This window comes from Dendrobium catenatum, unplaced genomic scaffold (genome assembly GCF_001605985.2).
Source record: "Dendrobium catenatum unplaced genomic scaffold, ASM160598v2 fragScaff_scaffold_1444, whole genome shotgun sequence".
Classification (NCBI taxonomy): domain Eukaryota; kingdom Viridiplantae; phylum Streptophyta; class Magnoliopsida; order Asparagales; family Orchidaceae; genus Dendrobium; species Dendrobium catenatum.
The window spans coordinates 223,278-240,451 of NW_021319906.1; positions in this window are offsets into that span (position 1 = coordinate 223,278).

Consider the following 17,174-nt stretch of genomic DNA (forward strand, 5'->3'; position numbering starts at 1 on the left):
TTTTTATAATATCCCAATAGGCTTTAAAGAAAGAATAGTTAATCCCATCCATTCCAGGTGCAATGTTGCTACCGAGCTCATTTATGACCACCTCTAATTCACGTTGAGTAAATTCTGATTCCAAAATTAATTGATCTTTCTGGTTTAGACTGTAAATGATATCTGGCCAGTTGGTTAATTTGCAATCCCTTTGCTTCCATTTTTCTTTAAAAAATAGAGCAAAATAATCTCTAATGCTGGCAGGATCCTCCATTAATTCTCCATCTTCATTTTTCAGCTGTCTAATGAAGTTGTAATTCCTCCTGCCATTAGCATAAGCATGGAAGAAAGAAGAGTTTAAATCACCTTCTTTGAACCATTTAGCTTTGGCTCTTTGTTTCCACCAAGTATTTAATCTTGCCAAAGTAGAATTAAATTCAGCAATTTTGTTTCTAAGGATCAAACCTTTACTGATTGGAAACAGTTGCTCTGAATCCTCCTCTAATTGCAATTCTTCAATCTCCTTTTTCAGCTTCTTCTTCAATTCTTCAAGTTTTTGATGTTTGGCTTTACTCCAGAAAAATAAAGCATTTAAAACTCTTCTAAGCCTTTTGTTAAGAGCTTCCATGCGTTACCCTTTACTGGTTTAGCCCAGGACTTTTTAACAATAGTTGCTGCTGCTTTATAAGAAATCCATACATCTTCAAATCTTTGAATCCTGCTGCCCGAAGGAGGAAGTTAAAAAAGCTTTAAAATTATGGGACAGTGGTCTGAAGTGATTCTATTCAGATGTCTTATTGAAGCATGATTGCATAGATCTAGAGCTTTTGAATTAAGAATGCATCTATCAAGTCTCTCTAGTATCCTTGCACTATCATACTTATTATTACACCATGTATATTTCGAGCCAAGAATACTTACATCATGTAAGTCATTCTTATTCATGAATGATTTCATTTCCAAGGGTCCTCTTGAGAATGAAAATTTTTCCCCTCCCTTCTTATCATCTTAAGAGAGAATACAATTGAAGTCACCACCTATTGATCAGCTGCTTTGTCCAAACTTCTCCATAACTCCCTTCTGCCTAGAACGTCTCTGCTTCTATAAACAGTCACCAATTTCCATTTTCCTTTATTGAGAATATCCAGTTCACCTAGAATATATTGATCCGAAGCTTCAATTAAAGTAAATTCAGCCATTTTAATGTTCCAGATTACCATGATTCCTCCTGAGTTCCCTCTAGAAGGATGAAGAATGAATTTCTAATCATTTCCCATCATATTTACAAAGTCTTCAATAGAAAGAGTAGCTAACTTTGTCTCCACAATGCCAACAAAAAAGACATTCCATTCCTTAATAAAATCTTTCAAATAAAAGGAGGCTTCCTTTTTATTAGCCCCCCCTACAATTCCAAAAGCTAATGGAATTCATTTTGACTTGAATGGAGAGATTCCTCCACCCTTAGTCTTGATAGAACTGTTTCTAGTCATTCTTGAAGACGAGCTGAGAGGCCCCAGGAATTTCATTTCCTTAGCTAATTTGATTTTCTGAGATTGAAGACTCCCCTTGGAATTTGTTTTGATAGTATCAATCACAGGTTTGCATTCCAAATTACCAAGAATAGGATCTGTATCTGAATTACCTTGACATACATCCATATTAACAAGGATTTCACCTTCTTCCAAATCCTTTACCATATGATTTGTTTGCATTTCTTCAACCACCCTTTCTTCCACTACGTCATTAAGCAAAGAAAATTTATTGTTATGAGTAATATGGAAATTATTATCCTGATCAACCTCCATATTCCCTTCAGGCTGTCTCATAACAGTTATAATAGCAGAAACTCCTGTGTTATTATCAACATTTGATTCTGCATCTCCAGACTTTCGAGATTCTATTTGATTAAGATCCCTTTGAAAGATATTATCAGAATATTCTAGAGAAGGAACCTCTGATGTATTTGGAATAGAATTCAGCAAATTGATCTCTAAAATTTGATAGGGAATACTTGAGTTCGCAGATAATCCTACAGGATCTATCTGAGTTCGCAAGCAACCCTTCCCATTAGAAAAATCATTTAAACCCAGATCTGGTTCTAATAAAGTAGAACAGTTTATCATTCTTGACTCCCATTCTATAGATGGATTACAAAGAATCCCTGGTTCCTCAGAACCTTTCTTCATATTGTTTTCGTCTTCAATTAGGATGGAATTAGAATGAACTAGCTTCCCAGGACATTTCTCCAGATTGTCTTCATCACATAAATGAATAGAATTGGAATGGGCTTGCCGCCCAGGGATATCTTTCCCTAAGCAAACTAATTTTGGATCCATAAAATTCATTTCATTAGTGCCAGGATTCAACTTTTTCTCCACATACTTGAAAGAGTTATGAGTATTCAGATTGATCTTTTGTTTTAGGAATTTAGACTTTTATTGGTAACTAAAGTCCAAGGTCCATAAGTAGAATTTTTTTGAATTTCAGGATCTGAAAAGCCTGCTATTTTTGAGCCATTGTCTCCTTCTTTCTCCAAGCCATTAAGGTCTTTATTCAAGTTGATACAATTCTTTTCTATGTGGCCTATCCTACCACATACAAAGCAAAAGTTTGAAATTTTTTCATACTCTACTTTTTGAAAGAATCTTCCTCCCATGCTATCCACCCAAACTCCTAAAGGAAGTTGATGTCCAAGTTTGACCCTTACACAAACTCTAGCAAATTCTCTTTTTCCCCAATGGAACATGTTTCCTTCTAGCATAATTGGTTTACCAATTCTTGAGGCAATGTAAGCCACATTCTTCTCATCCCAGCATTGCAATGGTAGGTGGGGCATTCTAATCCAGATGGGAGAGGTAAGGCCTTCCATAGAAGATGGGTTAAATTTTGGAGTCCATTTCTCCATCCCAATAATGTGTTCGCTAACAAACCAAGGCCCCCCTGAGTGTACAGCTTCCAACATATCTTCCGACGAAAAAGAACATAAGTACCAACCTTTACCCAAGGTTGTAAAGTGGAATTGACCGAAATGTTTCCATTGTTTCCTCAGTTCCCATGCCATAGTGCTTGACGGTTGTTCTTTTCCAAAAATTTTTACAACCAGAGATTTAGATAGGATTTTAGAATTCTTCTCCTCTGTTTCCCAGTTTAATTTTACTGCTTTCCCATCTTCAAAAATCATTACTTCATCTTCCTTGAAATCTAGCATAATGTAAGCCTTGTTTCTCCATGGATTGACCACACCTGAAGCTAAAGGCTTGGGCATAACGTCGATTATCTTATCTACATCTGATACTGTATTATTAAAAAAATCAGAATGTTGATTTTCATTAACACGACATTGTGTACTCTCATTTATCGCGCTGTGACTAGGTCCAGGGATTGCATTTGAGTTCACAAATGGTTAACGAAGATCTTCATTCCAGAAGAAGAAGCGGTAGTATCATGGATAGAATTAGATAATTTTGAATTTTTTGGAGTCTCTGTTTCCTCCAGCTGAATGATACGTTTGCCCTTACCTTCCACAAAACTGATAGTTTTTGGAGTAGGATTAGAATTTTCTTTGATCACCAAAGCTCCTTGATTAATCGAGTTACGTGAATGTAATCGACTAAGATAGTTAAGGCTTGTAGATCCAACTCCAGATTCCGGGATGATCAGATTTCCTGCAACCAAATTATGATTCGAAGACAAAGAAATATTACCGAATTCCTTATACTGACCTCGTTGGGCGATGTTGTTGGTCTTAGTCTTCATCAGTGAAGACTCATTAACTTCTCTGGGACAATCGCCGGCAGAACGCCGGCGATCGTTTACCGACATTCGCGCGGACGAATGCAACCGCTAAACAGAAATTTGAAAAAAGGAATTTCTCTCTCTAAAATCTTAGAGTCTCTAGAAAACTCATATCATTGATGAAATAGAGGATTTATTACATCAGGTTATGATAGCCAAATATGGTGATAGTTGGTGGCCAAATATGGTGATTGTTGGTGACAAGGTAATTGTAGTAATGACAAAGCAACTGCTTATCAAATGTGAGAATTGTGAGAATTGACTTTAGCTCCAAAAAAGCAATGTCCCAATGTTTTATTTTCTTACCATAAGCACATATCATTCTCCCTTTGTTGTCCCTTAGTACTCCTGCTATCCCTATTGTATTTGTAGGAAGAATTTCCAAATCCACATTCAATTTAATCCAACCTTCAGGTGGCGGGCACAAAATTTTGGACAGCATTTGCTGATTGGTGTCCCAGTTCTTCTCGATTGGAGCTAGTTGTATGGAGCACACCTGAGATAATACTTCAGCCACTATATATGCTGTTGTTGGTATGTTCTTCCCATGCTTTGAGTAGTTTCAGAACTTCCAGTTGTGGTAAACATAAGAAAAGTAAATTCTTGCCATTACCACATTCATCTTTCCTCTGTTTTTTAGCTCTTCTTCACACTGCCCAACGGTTTGAAATGTCGGTACATTTATACCCCGTTGTCTCAACTTCTGCAATATTGCCATTAGCTTAGAACACTTAACAACAATATGATTTGTATCTTTAGGACTTTTACACCCTCTAGGACATTCCATATTACTCATCAATCTTCTATGGTGTAACCATTCATTTGTTGGCAATAGTTTGTTAATTAACCTCCACCAAAATAGACTTTCTCTTTGGTTAACTTTGAGCTTATTTATCAATCTAATATTCTTCACCTCACAGTTTTGATTAACATTGATGGCTTCTTGTGACAGAGAAGTAATGGATCTCCCTGAGCTGTTGTATATTAGTTCAATCTTGTCCTTATCAGCCTCATTTTCAATTCGTATTTGTTGAATCAAATCACACATCTCTTTAGAGAAATATGTGTTCAGGTTTTTTTTGTTCTAGCTCCCATCCTCCTTGATAAGTGAAGAGACCTCATTTTTTAGATTGTTGATGATACATATGGCTGGCCACGAATCTAATCTTCTGTTAAGTATCCATATATCAGATGTAATGTTGACTTTTTCTCCATTCTTCACTCTCCATCTTATTATTGATTTCAAGACTTTTGCTCCTTCCTTCAGAATTTTCAATGTTGGAGATATATTTCTACTAGTGCCTTCATCCCAAATACTATCACCATATCTTATCTTTAATACTCTGTTTAGGATAAATTGATCACCTTGCAAGAAGTTCCAAGCCAACCTTGCTCTCAATTGTCCTTATCTCTCCGCAGCACCTAATATACCAAAGCCACCTTCTTTGATGGATATACATAGTGTTTCCCAAGCAATGTAATGCAAGCCTTATCTCCCATCTTCCTTATGCCATAAAAAGCTCCTGGTTAATTTGTCAATTGTCATAAGAACACTTTTTTGTATAAGTGAATGCACAGACTGATATGAGATCATAGATGAGAAAGCTGTTTTAATCAATAATATTCTTCCTGCCAAAGAAATCCATCGTGCTCCCCATGAGTTCAATCTCTCCATTGCTTTCTCAATAGTATGGTTGAAGTCTTGTTCTTTCAATCTTCTTAATGTAGTTTGATTCCCAAGTATTTCAAACTTCATTTACTCCCATTAATTTGTTTAGTTTCCTCCTTCTAATTACATGCTTCCCATATAGCACTAGTGACTTGATTTTAATGTAGTTAGTATGATTCTTAATGCCAGTTTGATTTTAATGTAGTTAGTATAATTCTTAATGACACGTCATTCTGGATGATCCACATATTCATCTTGTAAGATGTAGTTAGTCAACAATTGTACAAACAAATTTCTTGGGAAGTTTACCCTCTATCTAATCATTTTATATGATATCCTATTATCCTAGTTGATATGACTGAAAGTCCAAATAGGTCCTTAGACCTATTAAATTTATTACAATGCTAACCAAGAGGGGGGGGGGGGGGTAAATTGGTAATTTAAAATTCTCTTGGTAAATTGAGAAAACTAATTTAAGTTAAGTTATTAAGCATAATGATAATTTTTTTCAAAATTAATTTTTCAACTACAATATTAAAAGTGTAGAATAATAAAAATACAATAAAAATAAAAAAATAGAAGAACATAGAAATGTATAGTGGTTCGATCCAACTAGACCTACATCCACTACCTGAAACTATACCAAAGTGACTCTCCTTTTGCTCCCACAGTAAGGTAGAGAATCCCTTACAATAACATCTCTTCCACTAACCCTGGTGTGATAGAGTATCATCATCCTTTGTCACCCTCCTGGTGATGGCAGAGAACCAACATCCTTTCACAATCTCTTGGTGTCGTCAGAGTATCGACATCCTTTCACACCCTCCTGGTGTCGGTAGAGTATAAACATCCTTTCACACCCTCCTGGTGTTAGTAGAGTATCGGTACTCCTTCGAAAATCTTCTTTCAAGAGTCTTCAATAAAAGTAGGGTAGAACTTTAAAGAACAAGCAAGAGATCCTCACCGTTGGGAAACTTTGTGAAGCCCCTCACAAATACCTATTAAGGGATCTCTTGCTCTCCAATCTCAAGACACTCTCCTAAACACTCTTCAAGTGCACTGTCAAAAGAAATTTGCAGTAGAAATTTTTAGGATTTAGTGTCAGTCAATTTTTAGGACTCTTAAATATGAAAGATAGAAAAAACCATCCAGAAAACTAAAAATTTCAAATTGGCCATCTTTTTTTTTTAGAATTGCAAAATGCATTAAAAGAGCAAAGGTAAAAAAAAAACTAGTTACAAACTAAATGTAAGGTTCACATTCCTTCTTCAATAACCTAGATAAGGAAGAAGGGATGCAATCTGTCCATCTTGGACCATACTTTATAATCATAGTTCATATGTGCAAACAATTCAAAATTGAAGGGGTTCGTTCGATATGATTATGTATGGACCCATTTTGTACATTGGTCGGCATGCATACAATCCTTACATTGTGCATCATGAACTATTCAAAACTAAACAGGTTTGTGTAATACGATAATGTACAGACCCATTTCGTATACTAGTTGGCATACGTACAATCCTTACTTTGTATAGTATAATTAGTTTAACCAAATCATGCAACATTTGGTACGAATATGGATGTGCCCATTTCGTACACTGGTCAGCATTTGTACAAACTCGAGTTTGTATAGTATAAACAATTTAAAAAAAATTCCTGTTCTTATGGATGAATTGGTATACACCCATTTCATACTCTGGCCATCATTTGTAAGAAGTTATGATTGTATATTATGATTAGTTCAAAAAAGTTGGAGTTCATTAGGAACAAACTGATACATAGCCATTTCGTACTCTGGACGTCGTCTGTACAAACCAATATTTATACAGTACAAATAGTTCAAGAAAATTTCTAAGGCATGATTCGATTAACTTCTGTCTGAAGGAATACTCACAAAATAAATCATTTAGTATGATTCAATAATCATATAGTATGTTCAGTTTTAAAAGTATAAGTTTTTTTCTTTTGACTAACTCTCCCAGTGTGTGTGCACAGTTACCCGATTACAATCATACTCTCTTAGACTAATGTAAAAAGAAAAAAAAAATTACAAACTTCAATTACAAGAAACTCTAATATAATCTATCTTGAACTCTTCAGTAGTCTGGAATATGATTTTCCTGAAATATAAGTACACATATACAACACAAATAAGATTTTTCTAATATGTGTTAGGAGAAATAGTAATCAATAAAATAAAATTTTATTATCATCAAAAACTCACATGTTATAAAAGCTTAGATTTGAAAAACTAATTCGCAACAATCTCCCCCTTTTTCATGATGATAAAACAATTATTATTTGAGTTAACACTTAAGATAAATTTTCTCCTAAGCTCCCCCTAACAAAATGACCAATCACAAAAACACAAAAAGCTTAAAATTAAAAAGAACAAGAAAACACTACTAAAAAAAAACATGAAAAATAACACGGATAAAAACACAAAACATACACACATTAACATCAAAAAACATACATCAAACAATCAAAGACATACATCAAACAATCAAAGACATACATCAAACAATACTAATGACTCTCCCTTTTGACAACAACAAAAAGGGAAGAACAAGTTGAAATAAAAATTTTTTAGATAAATCTAAGTAGTTGAAGAAGAAAGATTTTAAACTAATTGCAAGCACAACATTAACTTCTAAATGCTTAAAAGAAAAAAAAATTAAATTTTAAATCAAAGAATAAAGATAAGAAAAGTCAATCAGGTTCACTGTTCATTTTAGACAAACTGAATAAAAATAATTATTGTAAAAAAGGATAAAATAAAGATTAATTAGTTTCTAATTCAATAGTGAAAATTTTGTCAATTATGTAGATTTGAATAAGAGATGGAACGATAAAGGAAATAACAATACAAATTTTTTTGATTGGCGACATTACATGTCTTTTCTATTTTTGTGGCACACTTTGTGCTTCTTTTATATTTAGGCTAACTTTGTGCATTTTTTTTTTCACTGTGGAGAATGTTGCACATCTTTTCAAGTTTGGCATGCTTTGTGCATCTTTTGATATTTTTGGTCTTTCCAATATCAATAAATCTTAACTCAAATTTGAATAATTAAAAAAAATTAAAAGATTGAAAAAGAAATAAAATAAAAATAAGACATCAATCTTGCAACAATTATAGCTAAGTAAATATTGTCCAAAGAATATGAATTTGATCTTCTAATCTATATCCTGTCATAATGTAACATAAAATTTTGAGAAATTAAATTTTGCAAGGAAATTAATTTATAAAGCAAACTAATTGAAAATCTTGTTCTAAAGATCATCCACTAAAGATTTATCTCTAAAAGCATAAGCATTTCAAGAAATGAAATTTAATGCATGTAAACAAAAACATTCCATTGTTTCATTGATCTCCCAAAACACTTACAAACACCCATTTTTTTACTTAAACTTACATCATCCTCAAAATACAAGAATAACTCATGGTCACAGGAAAGCATCACAACAACAAATACAGAAACTCATTAGCAACTAGAACACATAAGTACTACTAATATCCTGAGGGGCCATGGTCTGGAGGTGGTTAAGGGCTGAACATCGTGAAGTAGCTATTAATTGTAGCTACATTATTATTAACTGAGTCAAATATCCCTCAAATCCACCTCATGTCCTCGTTATACTTGCCATCCTGTTGATTGAGATGTGCCTGAATTTGATCAAATCATTGATCAAAATGAGTTTCAAGTCTATCAAATCGCTGAACCATTTCTTCATATAAGTTTTGATCGGGTTTAGAAGTAGGTGCAAGTGCTGGAGCTCAGGTTTCTTCCTTCTTCCTTAGAATCATCTCCCTCAGAACTTTGATCCCACCCAAAGATTGTTTGAAAAGAGGTAAAGTAGATGGGAAGTTCAGCGGGAGGATCAGGATGAATTAGATTATTCTTTTTCTCTAAATAAAAGGCAACTAGGTGTCCTAAAGCTACATTCTTCTTCGACATATTGTCAGGTTGTCCAATATCAAAAAGTTTGTAAATGTAGTCCATGATTAATTAGCCTTCATCATAAGAAGTTTCAGTCATAATTAGGTAAGTGATAGTGGACAAGAGAGGAGTCAAGTTTATGTGATCACCAGCTTTTGGAATAATTGAGGTTCTCAAAATGTGCTGGATAATCCAGGCATTTTAATTAAGAGTGTATACATGAGATAGATGACTCACTTGGGAAACACATCTAAGAGTTTGATTTATTTCTAACCAATCAAACTCTACTCTAGAGGTTAAGGTGTGTGCTCTAACTCCTTGGGTTCTTAGGTGAAGGAAGTTACCTAAATTTTCCTTAATTATTTCTACTTATTTCTTGAAAACAAAATAGGTAATCCTGGTCTGTTCCTGGTTTACCTTCATATTAGTAATAAACATTTGGAAGGTTTCATGATGGTAGGCATAAATCAGGCTAAGAATGAAAGAAAACTAGGTTGAAGCAAATAGGGGCATGATATAAAAGTTGATATCGCTCTTAATGAGAAGTTGGGCTGGGGTTATTTTGGCAAAACATTATCGATCAAAAACTTCCTCATTTTCTTTGGAAAGAAAGTTTTCATCCTTATCAGATCGGAAGGGTGATCTCTCAGAGGTACGAAGTCGTTTACTACTGCTAGCCAATAATAAGGTATAGACTTGAGGTTTGGAAATAAAAGAGAATGTGAAGAAAAACTTATCTCTCAGAGGTGCGAAGTCTATTTAAAGAAAAATGAGTTATTGTACAGTACAAAATTCATTTCATACGATGATTTTAAAATTGTACGGGACAAAAATTTTTTGAACATACAAATAAATACGGCCAAAAAAGAAATGACTTTTCATAAAACGCCATTTTCGAGACTTCCTTTCGTACAAAATTTTTGACCATTAGTTCATCCAGATGAATACCTGTTCGTCTAGGATGATCAAAATATTAAAGATCACTTTATGGCAGTTATGTTTGTCCCCATGAAAAAATGACCACTGGATCGTACAAACAAAATGCTATTTTATACGTACAATCATACAAAAATTAATTAAACTATTTTTAAAACTGTCACCAATCGTACAGACAAAAAAAATAGTTTGTACAGATGATGATGACATTGTACAATACAAAATTCAATAAAAAAATTAGTTTCATGTACTCAACTCATGAAATTATCATGTACATGCTACAGAATTCATACAATATGAAAATATTTCGTATGATATGATGATAACACTTAAAACAAAACATAATAAATAGAAAACCTTTTCAAAATCAATCACCTGAAATTCAATGACATACAAAAATGAAAAAAATATGACTAATAATAAAATACTAAAAGAAAAATAATTACAACAAACAAATTAAAAATGCACAAACAAACACACATAAACAAACAAACTAAGAAAATAAACAAACACTTCAATACAATAAATCATATTTGCAGAATTTCAATTTAAGCATTAAGATCAATCACACCTAATCTAGTTCTTAAAGTGCTAAACATGTCAAAAGCCAATGGTTTTGTGAAAAAATCTTTAAATTGATTCTTAGTAGTAACATGTAATTCAATTTCTTCTTTAGCTACATGATCTCTAATGAAGTGATGCCTTATATCAATATGCTTGTTTCTAGTACATTGAATAGGATTTTTTGAAATGCAAATGGCACTTATATTATCAAAGTAAATTGGAATAGGGCCAATTGAAAATCCTAAGTCAATCAATTACTATTTTAACCAAAACACTGTGCCACACAACTTCCTAAGGTCATGTATTCTACTTTAGTAGTTGAAAGGGCTATGAATTCTATTTTCTACTAGACTAAGAAACTAAAGAGTTTCTGATGAATTTACAAGTTCCATAAGTACCTTTCTAATAAACCCTACATCCTACAAAATCTGAATCAGAATATCTAATAATTTTAAAAGAACAGCTATATTTAGGATTCCAAATTCCTAAATTTTGAGTTCCCAAAAGATATCACATAATTCTTTTAATTGCTATCAAATGTTATTCCTTTAGATCAGATTGAAATCTAAAACATAAACAAAAACTAAATATGATATATGGTCTACTAGTAGTCAAGTAAAATAATGATCCATTTATTCCTCTAAATTTCTTTTGATCAATAGATTTTCCCTTAGGATCCTTATCAAATTATATGGGGGAACTCATTGGGTTAGTCACTGTTTAGCAATATTAATTTCATATTTCTTAAGGATATTCTTAATATAATTTGATTGGCTAAGAAGTATTCCTTTCTTATTTTACTTTATACTAAAACTAAGAAAATAATTCAAGTATCCTAAAAACTCATTTTAAATTCACTATTCATCATTTTTTAAAATTCATCACAAAGATTTTTATTAGTAGATCCAAGCAAAATGTCATAAACATATATTTTAATAGTAAGTATGTCTTCTCCAATCCTTTCCAAAAAGTGAGTGGAGTCCACACTTTCTTTAACCTAACATCTCTCTAATAGGAAAGTGTTTAACCTCTCATACCAAGCCCTAGGTGCTTGTTTCAGTCCATACAATATCTTTTTCATTTTAAACACATGATCATGAAATTTAGAATTTTCAAACCCTGAAGGTTGCTCAACATAAACATCATATTATATTATCCCATTAAGAAAGGAGCTCTTAACATCCATTTGATATAATTTAAAGTCATTAAAATAGTCAAAGGCTAGCAAAACTCTTATCACTTCAAGTCTAGCTACGGGGGCAAAAGTTTTTTTAAATTCAATTCCTTCTATTTGAATACCCTTTGGCCACCAATCTTGCCTTGTTTCTAACAACTCCTAAATAATTTATTTTATTTTTTAAACCCCAATTAGTTCCAATAACACTTTGATCCTTAGGCCTTTCAATTAATTCCCAAATAATAATTCTAACAAATTGATTCAACTCTTCCTGCATGCCAAAATCCAAAATTCCTCCATAAGTACTTGATTTATATTAGTAAGTTTAAATATTAATATAAAGGAAAAAATTTCCACTTCTTTGCTAAGTCCATGCCTAGTCCTAACACCCTCACTAAGTTGACGTAAAATTAATTTCTTAGGGTGATTTTTAGAAAATTTTCATTCTCTAGGCAAAGGGTTTTCTATTCTTACATTCTCTTCTAACTTTATCTTTTAATTTCATGGGAGATATTTTTAACATGATCTTCTTCCAACATTGGCTCTTTTGAAATGCCAAATTCATCAAAAATAACATGTGTGGTCTCCTCAACTATCAAAATTCTCTTGTGAAGTACTCTATATGATTTACCAACTCTAGAATATCCAAGAAAAATTCCTTCATCAAATTTTGGATCAAATTTTTCTAAAGGAGTTTTACCATTTTGTGAATGAACACCTTGCACCCAAAAATATACAAATATGAAAGATTAGGTGTTCTTCCCTTAAAAAATTCATAGGGTTTTTTTGTTCAAATTGGATCTAATGTTCATCCTATTCAAAATATAACAAGATATACAAACTGCATTAGATCAAAAATATTTCATAAGTGAGTATTCTATCAACTTGGCTCTAGCACCTTCAATTAATATTTTGTTCATTCTTTTGACATCCCATTATGCTAAGTGGTCCTACATGTTGAAAAATTATGATTTTTTTGCTATAAAAATCTACAAAATTTTCACTTTCAAATTCTCCTCCATAATCACTTTGAATTGATAAAATCATGCATCCTAGTTTTCTCTAATTCTAAGTAGAAAAGTTTTTAAATTCCTCAAATTATTCACTCTTTTGAAATATGAATTTGACCCAAGTGAATTTTAAAAAATCATAACATATAACAAATCCAAATACTTCATCTCTTAGACTTACAGTGCTAATCATTCCAAAAAGATCCATATGAATGGCTTCCAATGGTTTTCTAGTTTTAAGATCCTTAATGGAATGAAAGGAGGACTATACCTATTTTCCTAATTGATATGCATCACATAGGTGGTCCTTAGTGAGGTCTAGTTTAGGTATACCTCTAACTAACTCTTTTTGGGTAATCTTCCTATGATTTTTCATGATTTTTTTACAAGGTCTCCTATGTCATAACCAAAATTTATCAGTAATTATTTTGAGACAAAATATTAAAAGATTTAATAAAATTTGAATTAAGCATGTACATATTATTTATCCTATTTTCATAAAAAATATTAATTCCTTTTTAGTTTATTATGCAACTTTTGGGAAAAAATTTTACACTATAACTTTTATCACATAGCTGACTAATACTCAATAAGTTATGCTTTAAGCCTTTTACCACAAAAAAATTTTCAATGAAAAATTTATTATTTTTGCCAATCATATATATGCCTACAACTTTCATAGTGGTAATGTCTCCAAGTGTAACCTTGCCTCTATTTTTTACTTCCAACAATATGAATTGTGTCATATATCTAGTCTTATGATTCAAACATCCATTGTCCAAGTACCAAATGCTCTCACAATGTTTTGCGCGAGAGTGAAACTCCTCTTGATCTGACTGAACAAGCTTGCCAACCATTAAACATAGGTTCGTGACTTACTCCTCTGCTTCTATTTCTGAGGAATCTGAAGCTAAGTCTGCCTATAATTCTCTCTATAATCTCTTCCAACCCTTCCTTACATTAGTCTTCTCCTCAACTTTCTTCTTGCTAGGATTAGTTTTGAGATTTGGGCAATCGAATTTTATGTCCAGGCTTCTTGCATTCTTAGCAAATTACATCATTTGAAGCTTTAGAATTTTTGTGAAACTTACCCTTATTATTCTATTTATGTCTTTGTTGCTTCCTCTTAAGGAAAATTTTGAATTTTCTTGTCATTAAGGCAATATCATCTTCATCCTCAGGCTGAGACTGATCACTCTCTGAGTCATCCACTTTCAATGTAATATTTTTTTGTTCCACTTCTCACCTGCATCAATCTATCTTTGAGTCACTTCTTGCTCATAAGCAAATATTAATCCAAGAAGATTGTCAATAGAATAAACATTTAAGTCTTTTGATTCTGTTATAGCGGTTATCTTTGTATCATAAGCAGTTGGCAAATAAGGAAGAATTTTATTTACTTTTTCAGTATTTGTTAGTTTCCTACCTAAAGCATGCAATGAGGTGACTATTTGAGTGAAATGAGTATACATGTCAGTGATTGATTTCTTTGGTTTCATGCAAAATAATTCATAATCGTATAGTAGAATATTCAATCTAAATTGTTTTACTTCATTAATTCCTTCATAAGTAATGCAAAGTCTATCCCAAATTTATTTTTCAGTTCCACAGGTTGATATATATATAGTCCTCTGATTTTAGTGCATAGAAAAAACTATTTAAATATTTAGTTTTTAATTGAGCTAAGACTTTTTCTTCTACTGTCTAGTTACTAAATGGTGTTTTAGTTATAATGCCATCTATAAGTCTAATTGGTCTAGTGTAACCTTCTTATACTAAAATCCACATGCGATAATCAAGCAAATTAAGAAAAGTAGATATACGTGTTTTCCAAAAATCAAAAGGGATTTTCTTAAACAATGGAGGCTTTGTGATTGAATATCCTTCATGTGTGTTATTATTTCCAAAAAGTAGCCATAGTCATTGTCAATAACTTGTCTAAATCTTAATTTTCAAAAGTTGGCTCTGCTATCACTTGAAAGCCCAAAAAGGTTGTTAGACCTATTAAATTTGTCTTAAGGCTAACCAAGAGGGGGGTGAATTAGTAACTTAAAATTCTCTTGGTAAATTAAGGAAATTGATTTAAGTTATTAAGCACAATGAGAAATTTTCTCAAAATTAATTTTTCAACAGCAATATTAAAAGTACAAAATAATAAAAATGCAGTAAAAATAGAAGAATATAGAAATTTATAGTTCTTAAATCCAACTATAGTTGTTAAAAATTTGTAGGAGTTAGTGTTAGTAATTTTTTAGGACTCTTAAATATGAAAGATAGAAAAAACCATCCAAAAAACAAAAAATTTCAATTTGACCGTCTTGTAGTATGATCATAGTTCATACATATGAACAGTTCAAAACTGAAGAGGTTCATCCGGTACAATCGTGTAAGGACCATTTCATTTACTGGTCAGCATACGTATGATCCTTACATGTGTTAGTAATTTTTTAGGACTCTTAAATATGAAAGATAGAAAAAACCATCCAAAAAACAAAAAATTTCAATTTGACCGTCTTGTAGTATGATCATAGTTCATACATATGAACAGTTCAAAACTGAAGAGGTTCATCCGGTACAATCGTGTAAGGACCCATTTCATTTACTGGTCAGCATACATATGATCCTTACATCATATAGTATGAACTATTCAAAACTAAACATGCTCATCTAGTACGATCATGTACGGACCCATTTCATACACCGGTCGGCGTACGTATAATCCTTATTTCATACAGTATGATTAGTTAACAAAATTATGCATCATTTGGTTCGAACATGGGCAAGCCCATTTCATACATTGGATGGCATATGCATGAACTCAAGTTCGTATAGTACGAACATTTTTTAAAAAAATTCTTATTCATATGGACAACTAGTACGCACCCATTTTATACTCTGGCCATCACTTATAAGAAATTATGATTATGCAATATGATCAGTTTAGAAAATTTAGAGTTCATCTAGAATAAACTGGTGTATAGTCAATTTGTATTATGGATGTCATCTATACGAACCAATGTTCGTACAATATGAATAGTTTAAGAAAAATTACTAAGGCAAGATTTGATTAACTTTTATTTGAAGGAATACTCACAGAATAAATTATCCAGTACGATCAGTTTTAAAAGTATAAGTTTTGACTCACTCCCCTAGTGTGTGTGCACATTTTCTCAATTATAATCACACTATCTCAGACTCGAGTAAAAAAAATTACATACTTCAATTATAAGAAACTCTAATATATTCTATCTTGAAGTCTTTTACAGTCTAGAGTATGATTTTCCTGATACATTAGTACATACAAACAATACAAACAAGATTTTTCCAATATGTGCAAGGAGAAATAATAATCAACACAATAATATTTTATTATCATAAAATTTTCACATTATATAAAAGCATAGAATTGAAAAACTAAGTCGCAATAATGATCAACTTTTTTAACCAGTTGTTTGGATGAATTATTTGCACATGATCGCCCTGGATGATCTTACGATCATGCTGTACAACCTGGCTGATTCTATATAAATAGCATAAATTTAACATTTCTACTTCACTCAAATCTCTCCAATATTTCTTCCCCTTCACTTAAGATCTAAATGTTTTCAATGGCTGGAGGCAAGCAGTCTCGATCAATTGTTAGAAGTTTCTCCCATCATATTGTCGATCCAAGATTTGTTGAGGCAGCTAATGAAGATATCTATAGCAGATATAAGGGTGTCAGAATCACTCCCTCCAAAATCATTAAATAGGAGGACCACCACATTTGAGTATTGGCTTTATTCGCTCTACCACCCTGATCTTCATACTTTCTCTTGCCAATCCCTTTTATTTTAAACTACTTTTTGAAGTTTTTGCAAGCCTTAGACTAAATAGTTGGTGTACTACCCTCCAATCCTATGTTAATAGGTGTCTAGTAGAAATTACCTACCAAGACTTTTTTGATTTTCTACACATGTCAACAACTGATGAAAAAATTCATGTTTTAACTACAAATCCTGATTTTGATTGGACCCCTATTAACACCATCCTTAGGGAATCCTATAGTAACTTTTGCCCAGGTTAGCACTCTAGTTAAGGATGCCCACATGATCCAG